The 14,959-nt window shown below is 40.5% G+C and overlaps 1 protein-coding gene across 2 annotated transcripts in view; it reads right to left on the reverse strand.

The window, feature by feature from the left end:
• LOC127620336 (ephrin type-A receptor 7-like) overlaps window positions 1-14,959 on the reverse strand; it is a 176,790-nt gene that overhangs the window by 121,125 nt on the left and 40,706 nt on the right. The window lies entirely within an intron of this gene.

Below are 14,959 nucleotides of genomic sequence, written 5' to 3' on the forward strand. Positions count from 1 at the left end.
CTTCATCCATCGCGCTGGTGCCACACTGCCATGAGCTCCCTGTACCCACTCCTCCGGAGAGAGAGGAACTGTCTTTAGAAGAGAGCAGCAAGTTAGAGAGCGAGGAAGACCTTGTAGATCAGGATGACAATTTCAGATGGTGAAGCTGAGGAGAGAAACCCATACTACTCCAACCAAAAAGACCTCAAGGACTTGATTAGAGATCTTGGTCTCTCCCAGTCCAATGCTGAGCTTTTGATGTCAAGGCTCAAGCAGTGGAACTTGTTGGATGAAAGTGTGCAAGTCGCAGATCAGAGGAAGCGTCACCAACCTTTTTCCAGCTTCTTCATCTGTCAAGATGGGCTCTGCTTCTGCCACAATATGACCAGTCTGTTCGAGGCAATCTGAATCGCCTGTAACCAGAATGAGTGGTGCCTCTTCATTGACAGCTCATCCAGGAGCCTTAAAGCTGTGCTGCTCCATAATGGTAACAAGTACCCGTCTCTTCCCCTGGCTCACTCGGTGCACCTCAAAGAGGATTACAACAGCATCAAGACCTTGCTGGACGACTTGAAGTATGATGAGTACACTTGGGGGCTGATTCGTGAAAGTGATTTACAGTATAATCCAAAAGCTCGAAAAACTACTAGCTTCTAAATCTTTTGTAGTCATTTTTGTATTACTTTAGTATGTTAATTTAGATTCATGTGTTGTTTTTTTTTTTCAAATTTATGTGAACAAAAAGACACTATTTTGCCCATTTTCTAATTGGAAATAGGTACATTCCAAAATATCACTGTTCTGGTCACAAAAGCAAAGTTTTTGGGGAATAATAGCCATTTTCTATACTTTTGAGGCATAAGCAATTAGGAAATAACACTTACCACCCAGGAACAAAAAATTTTGTTACATAGTGTAATGTGAGTGGCACAACATAGTTTTAGAGTTCTACAATTGTAAACACACACATTAAAAAATCATTTGAAATGACAGCCACGCACACAGATGCGTGTTAAAGCAGATGGTCTCTCTGGAGACTGCACTTGCTGGTAAATCACATTGCATCAGCTCAGCCTCTCTCTGAGACACAGCAGCTACACAGACAAAGAGCATGACCTGCAGTGCCCCCTAACACACATGCACACACACAGAGTGAAAGTACACTGAAATGCCCTCTGGTCTCTAGCATATCACCACTTTGTCCTCAAATTAAGCTTCCACTCATACAGTCCTTCAGAGACGGGGAGAGAGCGAGACAGAGAGGTAACTGACTTGGGATGGACATGGATAAATTTAACTGAAAGCTTTGTCTTTGTGCTGAAACTTCTTTGCGTGTCTCAGCTTATCTCTTATGATATTCTAGCCGTTCATGACTAAAAATGCCACTTTCTGCCGTCTCTTTTAACTCAACATGAAACAGCTTTCATAACCCATTTTACTATGAACAGGACTTTAAATAAAATGAAGGATGGGAGTAGACTTTTTTCTTTGGGGGCATGACATAATGTTGAGAAAATGGTTTCAGAGGAGGAGCAAGTCAGAGAAGGAGCCGGGCTGAAAAGTTTAGTGCAACTTTATCCTGTGACTGCTTGGTGACAGTTTCATGATTCTCAGTATAATTTTATGTTTCCCGTTTACCACTCTTGGAGCGAGTACCTTAGTTGACTGTTTACAAAAGAGTTTTAATTTTCTATTTCGACCGTCATTTTGCCTTTTGTTTCAATATATTATTTGGTCATTTTATCTTGTCCTGCGAGAGTGCTTCTTCCTGAGTGGTGACAATTGTCTCATATGTGCACTTTTAGTTTTCTACCAAAATAAAAACTCCTGGAGAAGGTTAAGTAAATACGACAATTTTAGCTATTTTAATTTTGTATTCAAATAAAATTCAACTGACTCCAAAAATTTGTGAGTGAACTTTTATTAAGTTATGTAGGTAAATATTGCTATATTTATTACTGTACTGTTGTATTGGAGCAATGAAATAAAAAAAATGTAAATCTCATTCTTCCTAGGTGTTAATTTTGTGAAAAACTATGGAAAACGGTTTTTCAATTTTTATTTCATGCATTAAACTTTAGTATACATGGTTACAATAGATGTTTGGTTGAAATATATTTTTGAAACATAAAATATTATATTTATGATAAGATCATCAATAAGCAATCATTTTTGTAGCCACATCACCCAGCCCTAGTTTACGCCTCTCATCCACACTAGAACAGTGTTTTCCTTCATTGAAAACTAAGACTTTAAAAAAATGCTCTCCAAGTCAAGTCAAGTGGTTTTTGTTGTCATTCAACCATATACAGTTAGTACAGTACACAGTGAAACGAGACAACGTTCCTCCAGGACTATGGTGCAACATAAAACAACACAGGACAAACACGGATCCACATGAGACTACACAGACTAAATAACATACCTATATAAAGTGCACGTGCAAACGTGTGCAAAAAGTATGGGACAGTACAATAAATTACAAAAAATTAACAGGATAATAGGCATAGTGAGAGACAGTGCGGCGCCGACCAGTAAACAGTAGTGCAAAAAGATGACAGTTTCTAAAAATGCCAAATGTAAACATAACAGACTATGAAATAGTGTTCTATGCACATAGCAGTTATTGAGGTAGCAGCCAGGTATAAAGTGACAGTAATTAAAGTGCAACTCAGGACAAGTGTGTGTGTGTGTGTCAGTCCAGTCTCTGAGTACTGAGGAGTCTGATTGCTTGGGGGAAGCTTTGGCACCTTGAATGCTTCGGTACCTCTTGCCAGATGCTGGTTGCTTTGCGGATGCAGTGTTTTTTGTAAATGTCTTGGAGAGAAGAGAGAACCCGATGTGGAGATGTGCTTTCCTCAGCCTTTGAAGAAAGTAGAGATGCTGCTGGGCTTTCTTGGTAATAGAGCTGGTGTTGAGGAACCAGGTGAGGTTCTCCACCAGGTGAACAAGGAATTTGGTGCTCTTGACGATCTCCACAGAGGAGCCGCCGATGTTCAGCGGAGAGCTGTGCTCTCCTAAAGTCAACAACCATCTCTTTTGTTTTGTCAACATTCAGAGACAGGTTGTTGGCTCTACACCAGTCTCTTAGACGCTGCACCTCCTCTCTGTATGCTGACTCATCGTTCTTGCTGATGAGACCCACCATGGTCATGTCATCGGCGAACTTAATTAAGTGGTTCGAGCTGTGCATTGCTGCATAGTCGTGAGTCAGCAGAGTGAACAGCAGTGGACTGAGCACACAGCCCTGGGGGGGCCACAGTGCTCAGTGTGGTGGTGGTGGTGGTGGTGGAGATGCTGTTCCCGATCCGGACTGACTGAGGTCTCCCAGTCAGGAAGTTCAGGATCCAGCCCTGGGGGGGCCCACAGTCTCTGCTGGGCCTGGAAGGTTCAGCTTTCCAATCAGGTGCTGAGGAATGATTGTGTTGAATGCTGAGCTGAAGTCTATGAACAGTATTCAAACGTATATCTAGGTGGGTGCGGGCCAGATGGAGGGTGGTGGCGATGGCGTCGTCTGTTGAACGGTTTGGACGATACGCAAACTGCAGTGGGTCTAGTGAGGGGGGCAGCTGGGTCTTAATGTGCCTCATGACGAGCCTCTCAAAGCACTTCATGATGGTGGGTGTTTGTGTTGCAGCATCCCTGAACATGTGCCAGTCAGTACACTCAAAACAGTCCTGAAGAGCAGAGATGGCTCCTGCTGGCCAGATATTCACCTGTTTCTGGAGTGGTTTTGTGCATCTGACGAGCAGTCTGTATGCTGGAATTAGCATAACAGAGATGTGGTCTGAGTAGCTGAGGTGGGGGCGGGGCTCCGCCTTGTTTACACAAACAACCAGATCAAGCGTGTTTGCCCCCTCTCGTTGCAAAGTCCACATACTGATGGAATTTAGTGAGCACTGTCTTGAGGTTCGCATGGTTGAAATCTCCAGCGACAATAAACAGTCCATCAGGGTGAGCGTTCTGTAGTTCGCTCATAGCCCCATACAGTTCACAGAGCGCTTCCTTAGGGTTAGTGCTGGGGGGAATGTAAACTCCAGTTATAATAACAGTGGTGAATTCCCGTGGTAAAAAAAAAGTTCTGCATCTAACAGTCACAAGCTCCACCAGCGATGAGCAGTAACTAGAGACTACCATAGAGTTCTTGCACCATTTCGTGTTGATGTAAACACACAAGCCACCACCACGAGTCTTACCACACAGAGCTGCATTTCTGTCGGCATGAAACGAGGCGAGCCCGTCTAGCTGAATGGCGGCGTCCAGAACTCTGTCGTTGAGCCACATCTCCATGAAAACAAAAGACGCAGCAGTCTCTAAACTCATCCTGCGTAGTCTACTGGAGTCGGATGTAGTCCAGTTTATTGTCCAGGGAGCAAATATTTGAGAGCAGGATAGACGGGAAAGCCGGCCGTCTAGGGTTTATTTTTAGCCTAGCATGGACCCTCTACCTCTTGCCGCGCTATCGCTTCCTCGCGCACCGCTTATGACGTCCGGCGACACGGATTACTGTAGTCCTGGTCTCCGCAGCAAGCGGAGTTCGTGTAGCAACTCCTGCAGATCATCATGCAGCTTGGTTGTTGCATGAATCTTATGTTTTAGCAGTGTCTGGCGATGGTAGACACGAACACCGGTTGCCGTCCATGTGCCATAAAAGTCGGGCTAAGTGACAAAAATAGCACCGTTTTGGATCCGGAGTGGCCGCTGCGTGCTACCGTGCCGCCATCTTGGATCAAGAATGCCAATAAGGTGATTGAATTGGACTCATTCCTTTGGAAAACGATGACGTTATTAAGCCAGCAGGGGGTGCTCACCCTGCGGTCTGTGTGGGTCCTAACACCCCAGTATCGTGACAGGGACACTAAACTTTAAAAAGGCACCATCGTTCGGATGAGACATTAAACCAAGGTCCTGACTCTCTGTGGTCATTAAAAACTCCCAGGGCACTTCTTGAAGAGTAGGGTGTCCTGGCCAAATTCCCCCCATTGGCCCTTCTCGATCACAGCCTCCTAATCATCTCCATCCATTAACTGGCTGTATCACTCTACTCTCTACTCTCCACTGATAGCTGCTGTGTGGGGAGCGTACAGGCGCACTATGGCTGCCATCGCATCATCCAGGTGGATGCTACACACTGGTGGTGGTTGAGGAGAGTACCCTGTTAACTGTATAAAGTGCTTTGAGAGTAGTGTCAAAAAAGCGCTATATAAATGTAACATTCAATCATTCATTCATTCATTCATTGAAAACTCAAACACATTAGTGTGGGAGTGGTCTAAATTTTCAAATGATAGATCAATGACCAACTGATGGACAAAATTGGTTGCAAATCTCACTGTCAAGTGGTAAACTGCTATTAGACTTTATTTGCTTTGAATGCAAATTCTTATGTTCGGCCAGCGATATGGATGTATGAATATAGAAACATCGCTTCGATAACCACTAAATCTTTTCCTGCATTTTCAGACAGAACACAGTCCCACAGTAGCATGCAAATAATGAAATGTGATGATTGAAGGCTCTTGGCCTCACACAAGCACACAAACATACAGAGTTCCGTCAAGTGCAACCTCTCCAGACTTAATCAACAACTACTCATGGCCCGGGTCAATACTATCGAGCCATTTAGTTAAAACACACTCACTCCTGCCACACATATACAAACACCACACACACACACACAAATCATACTCTCACTCTTTGCGGACTATCGCTCATTCTTGACACATTAACGTCACTTTCTGCCTCTGTCATTCTTTCACTCTCTCGTTCACACAAAAGTGCAGACCCACAGCATACTGAAAGCAGATGGATCCACAGTGTGCTCGAACAGTTTAGTGAAGCATTAGAGTTGATCAATAGCTTCAGAGTTCCTGCGAGAGTGGCGAGTCTGCCCCACATATCCATCTCATTAGCATTCAGCTGAGATCTGCACTACTGAGTGACAGCTCTGAAACCTCCGGATTCACACATTATTCTTTTCTTTATCCCTCAAGCCTTCACTCAGCTTTTTATCCACACTTCCTGTCTTTCTTCATCCATCCTTCATCTACTGCTTTTGTATTTGCCTTCCAGTGCATATGCTGTGGTGAATGAATATTTTGTGTCATCCACATGATCTGTTTTACTTTAAATGTATTTATTTATTTATGCTATTTTTATTGACAGACACTCTGTTCCAAAAACTAGTGAGCATTTTAAAGGCTACGGTGTACTTGGTTTTTCTGTGTGCCGTTACGTCTTGCGCTCCGATAAGCACTCAGTGTTTCAAAGTATACTATATTGACAGCAAGTCCATACAGAAGCGTTCAAGGCATGCAAACTGCTTTGCGATACACTTTAGCTGAGTCATCATCAGGCGCATGTGCCGACAATGCGCAAAGACAGGCTTTCCACGTGTCTAGAAAACCAAACTTCACGTAGACAGTCCGTGCATACTTTATTGATGACGAAATTTGCGCCGCATCCACTGTGTGCTAGATGTACCAGCATGCAGAACACCGAAGTACATGTTCACCCTAAGACTTTAAGCAAGCTCCAGACAGAAAAGTTGTTCATGCACTATGGATTTTTTATGCTTATTAAGAGTATCGTAAGGTAGCTCAGCAAGAAAATGCTAACATAAATGGTCTGCACTTATATAGCGCCTTATTAGTGGTGCTTGCAAAGCATCACTATTGTAATCTCACATCTATCTCCGTACAAAACTTCGGCACCTAACTCGGCCCGCACCGTTTGGCGTAGACCCACGAATGGGGTGTCAAATCGAACGGCCTATTGAGGACACGTGTGCTATGACTTTTATAATCGATCGGGGGTATGGTATTTGCCCCAGGGGCAAAAAAGCGGCCAAAAAATCCCATAGACTTAACATTGCGACAAACTTTGACGTGTCACAGCTCCGAGCGAGGATTTCGCAGAAATGTGTGATTTGCCACATTTGAAGAGGCTGGCAGGCTCTGTAAGAGCATACCTCAATATGGGGTAAAAGTTGCACCCCTGGGGGCAGGAGCTGCCCAAAGTTGCCCCCATTGACTTACAATGGTGTAGGACAGCCCATGAAATAGTGATATTGTATTGAACATAGCTCTGGATCACAGTGTCATAGAGACAAGGGGCGGGCTCATTTGACTCAGACGACCAATCAGTCTCTCAGGATCATTGTGAAGCTATCAAGCCACGCCCTAGCAACAATTTAAAGCACCTTAGCAACAAGTCCCATAGACTTCTAATGAAAGACATCAAAGGGATATCTCCGGATAGAAGTGTCATAGAAACACAAGGGTGGTCTCGTTTGACTCGGGGCAGCAAACAGCCAATCATGAATCACCTCAACACTTCCTAGCCCCTCCCTAGCAACCATTGTCGACCACCATAGCAACCAAAATCCATAGAGGGATATCTTCCATTCTGAATGTCACAGAGGCATGGGAGTTGGTTTATATCATTCATACTGACAAGCAGCCTTTGGAGATTCATGATTGGCAGCTGCCAAGCCACTCCCTAGCAACTAAACAGAGAACCCTAGCAACCGAGTAACAAATCACATATTTCTGCACTAGAAAATCGTACAGACTTCTGGGTTGATTTATTTCAACCAGGATGGCAAGGAGACTTCATTAGTATCACTATGGTAACTTCCTAGCAACCAGATGGGGTTACCCTAGCAACCGAGTAACAAATCACATATCTCTGCACCAGAAAACACTACAGACTTCCGGGTTGACTTATTTCACTCAGGATGGAAAGGAGCCAAGTATTGTATTACCTTGGTAACTGCATAGCAACCACATGGGCTTACCCTAGCAACCGAGTAACAAATCACATATTTCTGCACCAGAAAATCGTACAGACTTCTGGGTTGACTTATTTCACTCAGGATGGAAAGGAGCCAAGTATTGTATTACCTTGGTAACTGCATAGCAACCACATGGGCTTACCCTAGCAACCGAGTAACAAATCACATATTTCTGCACCAGAAAATAGTACAGACTTCCGGGTTGACTTATTTCACTCAGGATGGAAAGGAGCCAAGTATTGTATTACCTTGGTAACTGCATAGCAACCACATGGGCTTACCCTAGCAACCGAGTAACAAATCACATATTTCTGCACCAGAAAATCGTACAGACTTCTGGGTTGATTTATTTATGACCATAAATTTTGTTCTTTTCAAGTTACAACATGCTGTTTGACGAGTTTTGCCACGGCAAGCACCACTCACATTTTCTTCAGGAAATGTACCTATCTAGTTAACCTTTACGGTATTCAATGCGCTTTACACTGACTCATTCACCCATTCACACACACATTCATAGACCACATGCAAGGTGCTACCCTGCCATTGGGAGCAACTTGGGGTTCAGTGTCTTGGCCAAGGACACTTCGGCATGTGGAGTTGTGTGGGCCGGGATTCGAACCACCAACACTGCGATTAGTGGCTGACCCGCTCCACCAACTGTGCCACTGCACATCTCCGAACAAACAGTGTGTCGTCTTTCCTGTCATCTGTTCTTAAACATATAATAAAGGGTGTTTCTTCAAGCGCAAGTTTGTGTGTCTAACAGCATGTCTTGTGTGATTCCGAATCAAAGACATCTTACAGTTACCCACCAGGCACATTATATTCACTATCTGCAATAAATGTCTTCTGTCAGCGCGCATACATTGCTGCCTATGTAATTTGATACGTTGGTAAAAAACATCTGGCTTTCAATTAGTTATTTAGGTTAATTTATCATGGGTCACAAACTCTTCATTAGGCAACTATTCTTTTTTTAAGGCTATTCTATTTGTTAGGCTATTGTATTGATAATGGAAGTTCCATTCATAATGTTTCCACCGGTATAAAATTTCACACTGGTGTTATCCCTTGTAGGAGTAAAACCAGTAACACCGTACATCTTGGCAAAAACATGACCATTTCTAGAAATTGATTTCTAGACAACTTTCTAGTTGTACTTGATTTAGATAAAAAAATAATAACCACATTGACATTGAGGTATTTTGTAGTTTTCTTATTTTTTTTATGCTATTATTTCTTAAAGGTGGGGTATGTGATTTTCTTTTTTGACCATTTTTTCAAAATAACTTGAAATCCTATTCCTAACCCACTTACTGGCTGTAAATTAGAAGCACTGAAATGAAAATTAAGCAATTTAATCATCTGTGGAACGGGCAGGACTCGAAAAACTCCAGCCGATCATTTTCAAGACCATCTAGAATCATTGGACAGAAAATGTGTCAATCAAACGGTCGTACCATGCCCCCTCCCCCACCACCCTGGCGCGCGTGTCCCGTTCGTCATCAGCTGCTTTCAGATGGAGCGGCATTTACTACACAGAGCTGTAGTTCATCACTGACAAGCTGGGCAATTTACCCTTCATTATCACGGCCCAGCTTGTTAGTGAACTACGGACTCTGTGTAGTATACGCCGCTCCATCTGAAAGCAGCTGATGGCGATTTACTAATCAATGAATGCACTTTATGTTATGTGCTTTCCTGACGAGATGCGCATAACAATCTCATCTGATAACGTTATATCGGTCAGCCCTATATTTAGCCATAAACTTCGGTGACAACCAGGACGTCCAATATATTTTTATATATTTTATATTTATACAATATATATTTACATTTCAAAAACATAAATTTTCTAACAATACTAATGGTTTATGTGACTGTTGAATGTTAATAATATCTGGTGCAACTTACCGCTGAATGTTGTGCCATGTTGACGGTCTTAGCAGGTAAATGGTGACGTCATGCAGAAACTCCAACCTATGCTAGCCTGGCTCGCTCTCGCGCATCTGAGTTTTCGCTCGTGCATGATTGCGCGTCCATGTTTTTCGAATGGGTGGAGTCAGGGCCAGCGTTGGAGGAGAGAAGGTAGGACCTTATTGTAGCAAAGTTTAAGCGGAGCACGCCTTTTAAGAGACCAACCATCACACAGTGTCACGTGACATGACCGAATTGTCAGTTTGTTAAGTGGTTTAAGCTGAATTAATTGCAGAAAGCATATGAAAGAATAAAAACAAATAAAAGGGAATTTAATACAGTGCTAGCCTTGCTATTGACCTTGCATGTTAGCTAATAAACTGTGACATTGGCACATGTATGTGAGTGTTGATCAATAAACTGTCATTGTGACATGACCGCTATGTGTGAATATGTGTGTGTGTTGTTTGACTCAAAATGAGGTAGTAAGTCAGGGGCTGTGCACATGTGATAGCTCAAACTGAAAAGTGTTAAGAGGAAGTGCTTGTGAGGTGTGATTGGGAGATGGCAAGCCATCATGAGTGGGGTGATGATGCTCCCATTGAAAGATCCATGAAAGATCATCTCACGTTTTTAGATCAAGTCTAAAAATGTTTGTAAAGACAGACACATGTACATGTATGTATGTATGAAATAATTGTGAGTCAACACATATTCATACAAATATATCCACCCAAACACATGTTTACACACCTTACAATAAAGTACTGTAGTGATACCATGGTACATGGTACAAGTGGTCAGGATTTGACAAGTTCGTGTGGGCCCATTGGTCTCTGCTGGTAGATGCCTGTAACATCATTATGTTTTTCTATTGAGGGCCAATCAGAAGTAATCATGCATTCTAACAAAAAAAAATGTTTTTTGTTGCAAGCAACATATACAAAATCGCAATTACTTTATTTGAAGAGATGTTTGACCAGAACCCCGTTTTTTTTTTTGATGGGTTCTTAAATAGTGTGAAATTGACTTCATAATTCACCATGGTAGCTGCCAATGATATGAATAGGAATGCCAACCAATATTTCTCTCTCTAGGTAATGAAGAATTCCTTGGTATTTCCACGATATTCAAGGGTAATTTAAAGAATACTGCAGTATTACCATGGTACACATCCAATTTATATTTAAGTTATATCATACCATTTAAAAAATACACTGTTTTACATTTACATTTATTCATCTGGCAGATGCTTTTATCCAAAGTGACTTACAGAGCACTTATTACAGGGACAATCCCCTCGGAGCAACCTGGAGTTAAGTGCCTTGCTCAAGGACACAATGGTGGTGACTTTGGGGATCGAACCAGCGACATTCTGGTTACCAGATTACCAGTTATGTGCTTTAGACCACTACGCTACCACCACTCCACTTTTACCATGGTAATATAAAAAAAAAATGTCAATACAATGATATTTATTGGAACTTTTTTGTAGTGACACAAGCACGAACAAAAGAATCAAGAATGTATCAAATCACAATAAAAAATAACAAAAACATTTACAAAGCATTAAGTTCACAAACTACACTAATACCTACAAAAACTTAGGAACAATATTAAAAATATTATCACATTTTCATCTTGCCCACATATCACATGCCTCTTTTGATCAAATATGATACATTGATAACAATAACAAGATTAGGATTGTGTTATTGCAGGATTAGGTCTGTCACGACAATTATGTTATCAACTTATCGATTATGGACATGACCTCGATCATTTTTGCTGACCTCGATATTACCCATTGTGTTTTTTCAGATATGTGAATGCGCCCGTGTTAAGAGAGCAAAGTGATAAAACTGTTGCAACTATTAAATAAACAACAAAGCTGTCAAAGTTGCAAGCGCGTAACGTTGGAGTAGGGCTGGGTATCGAGTTCGATACATTTTAGGCACCGACCGAATTGCCTCTAAACAATCGAGTATCAAAAAAATCTCTTGTTGTTTGGTACCAAATTTCGATACCTAAGGATTTAATCTCGTCAATGTCAGTGATAATCATGTAGTATGCTAGATGTGCCCAAATCTAAACGTGCCAGTGATTGGCTGTGTTTAGGCAAAGGAAACTAGTTTATGCTGGTTACACCCAGAGACGCAGGTCACACGTGAGGCTGTAGTGTGTATGCATCTCAACCCCATAGATGGAAAATATGTGGAAAAGATCAAAAGTGTTGCTACTTTTCACCAGGCTCGATGCCAACAGCGCGGAATGCAATATTTGCAACAAGATAATTGCTGCCAAGACCGGCAACACGACAAATCTCATGAAGCACTTGACAGTGCACGGAATAAACAGAGCAGAAAGTTGCACCGTCTTCGACTGCAAGAAGACCAAGCCATCCTCTCAGCATCCTCCTGCCACAGAGCTTCCTTCAACATGCCCACCACACGAGTCCTCCTCCAAAACTATTGATGAATGCAGCGGCGCTATGACTGGGACTCCGACAGGTAAGGTTAACGTTTAGCAAACAAAATCGCTAACTTGTAGTGGTACATGCTTGCGTACATGTTAAATGAATGTTTCTGTGCGCTGTGACATAGTCCTATAAACTGAGACGTACAGTTAAATATTGTTTTGATATATGGCTATAGATAGCTAGCTAAATCGATGCTAAAAATGCTTTAAGGTTGACAATAACTGATCAAGTTTAACTCATATTAAACTAGTTGTCTTGTTAAACCGTACTTATCCTTAGGGTTGGCTGAATTAACAGATTAGCTTACTTTTTCTTTCCTCTTCCCATTAATGTTATAACCTCTGCCCCTGCTGACCATGACATGAGGAGACCAGAAGGCTCAGGAGATAAGTTTTTTTTGAAGTAATGTTTGTAATCTTGTTAAAAGGGATTTAATAAAATTGGTATCGAAAAAGCATATAGTTTAGGAACCAGTATCCAAGTCAAGATATCAAATATCTTTTTTAAATAACAAATTTTAGATAACATATTTTTTAACGATTCCCAGCCCTACGTTGGAGCGATCCAGGTTTGGAGGTTTGTGTAATGCTACCTGCAGGATGAAGAGAAATATTCAATCACCTGTTACATCTCTCATCTTTATCTCTCTGGAGCTCTCTCTCACCTATACAGGTATTCTCTGCCATGTGAATCAGTCAATTTTAATAAGTAATAATATACAAACACAAAATTAAAATGGTAATATAAACACTATAATAATAACAACAATATACATAGAATGAAAATATATTAAATACATGGGTCAGTCAAAAAAAAAAAAGGTTCTCCACCATGAAAATGGAAAATGTGTAGTAAAAAATAAATAAATAATAATAAACAAAATATTACAGTTGTAATACAATACTATATTTATGTTGATTTTGTGTGGTTTTGATCATATCAAACATTTTGAACATCCCATTTTTTTATTTAATATCTAAAATGTCAGGTTTGTACAACCAGTAAAAAGTAGTATCATATTTTCCTGACACCTGATTCTAATGTTTTTACATTTTAATATTTAAACATAAAAAATTGTTGAGGTAAAAGCAATTTTAACAAATACTATTAATTAACAATTTTTATGTCATGAATATTGTGATTTGTTTTGGTGTCCATCTGACATTTGATATCCTGCTGGGACATGGCAAATGTCTCTGTTTTTTTAAGGATGTAAGACATGTTGCTAGAGAGGACATATTAAGTGTAAAGGTGTGGGGTTGTGTTGTGTTAATTTTGATTAAAGTTCACAGTTGTGTTATTTGTCAACAACCCACATACAGTATTAAATAAACGGGGTACTTTCTCAGGATTTGTTAGAATTTGAATGTATTTTGTTAAAATTAAACAGCCATTTTTACTGCTAATTTTAGAAAACACAAAAGCAAAAAAAAATAAATAAATAATAATATTTCTGGACAAGTAAATTTTTTACTCTGAAAAGTGAATGACCATCCCAGTTTTCTGAGCTGGGATCAAAAACCGCATTTGGAGATGAAGAGGGGCCTTCTTGACTTTTTTGGACATTCCGATTCCAATGTCTGAATATTCATCAGAATTAAACATTCATTGCTCTTTGCAAGAGTGTACTTGCATTATTATGCTATTATATTATATTAATTATATCAGTGGCATAAAATGGTCTTAAAATGACAGTAATTTAATTTATTGCAATTATTTCTGGGACAATATATCGTCCAACAAAAGTAGTTATCGTGACAGGCCTATGCAGGATCTGTTGTAACAGCCTGCCACTGTACGTGTGATTTGACTACAACTCCCACACTGCATCACACAATTCTGCAAGATGGGCTGTGAAAAATCACACTGACAAACACACACACACACACACACACACACACACACACAGCATGTCCTGCGGCACCTATTGAGAACGCAGTGACGCACTGTTCAAATGACATACAGCTGTAGTAGGAGTTGAGATCCCACCACCCAAACACTGTCTCTCCGATAGACAGAGGCATGATCTCAGTGCAAGTGAGAGAGTATGACAGTGCATGACACTCTCCCTGTCAGTGTTGACGCACTTCTGACCTATGAAAGTGAGACTGAACAATTGACTGTTGATGCCACTGACCCACGTCAAATGAAAAAAAGACCTGAGAGGTTCTAAATCCATCCTCTCACCTCAAACTCTTTAACACGTCTAAAAATGCAGTCTGAAAAAATCCTCTGAACTTAAAAGGATGTTGTAGTTTTAATACAGAACAATTGTGTAAATGAGTGAAATGGCAAGGACTGCTTTGATTTCATCAAGGTTACTTTGTGTAAAATTAACAATTAATTGAAAGGGTTTCAAACTTGGTTTTAAATGTACATAAATAAAGAAATAGTTTAAATTTTTTTATTTTATCCAGCCTTGTTCAAAACCTGTATAACTATCTTTGTTCCGTGGAACATAAAAGTATTATTTTTTAATTGTATGGAAAAAAGATGCATATCTCCTCTGTTCCACTGTAAAAAAAAAAAAGTCCTATAGGTTCGGAACCAGTGTTGGCTACTTTACTTAAAATATGTAATCTGCTAAAAATACTAAAGTGTAATCAGATTACTTATTTACTGATATTACCAATTACTTAGTAAGTAATCACATTACTAATTATTTTACTTTTAAGTTATTTTTTAATTTTCTAAAATTTCAAAATAAGTTTTTGGTTTTCTGCTCAAATTCAAAATGTCTACATTTCCTCATTTGTTTCATACCCTACAGCTGTCCGAAATGCTAA

Source organism: Xyrauchen texanus, chromosome 26 (genome assembly GCF_025860055.1).
Source record: "Xyrauchen texanus isolate HMW12.3.18 chromosome 26, RBS_HiC_50CHRs, whole genome shotgun sequence".
Lineage (NCBI taxonomy): Eukaryota > Metazoa > Chordata > Actinopteri > Cypriniformes > Catostomidae > Xyrauchen > Xyrauchen texanus.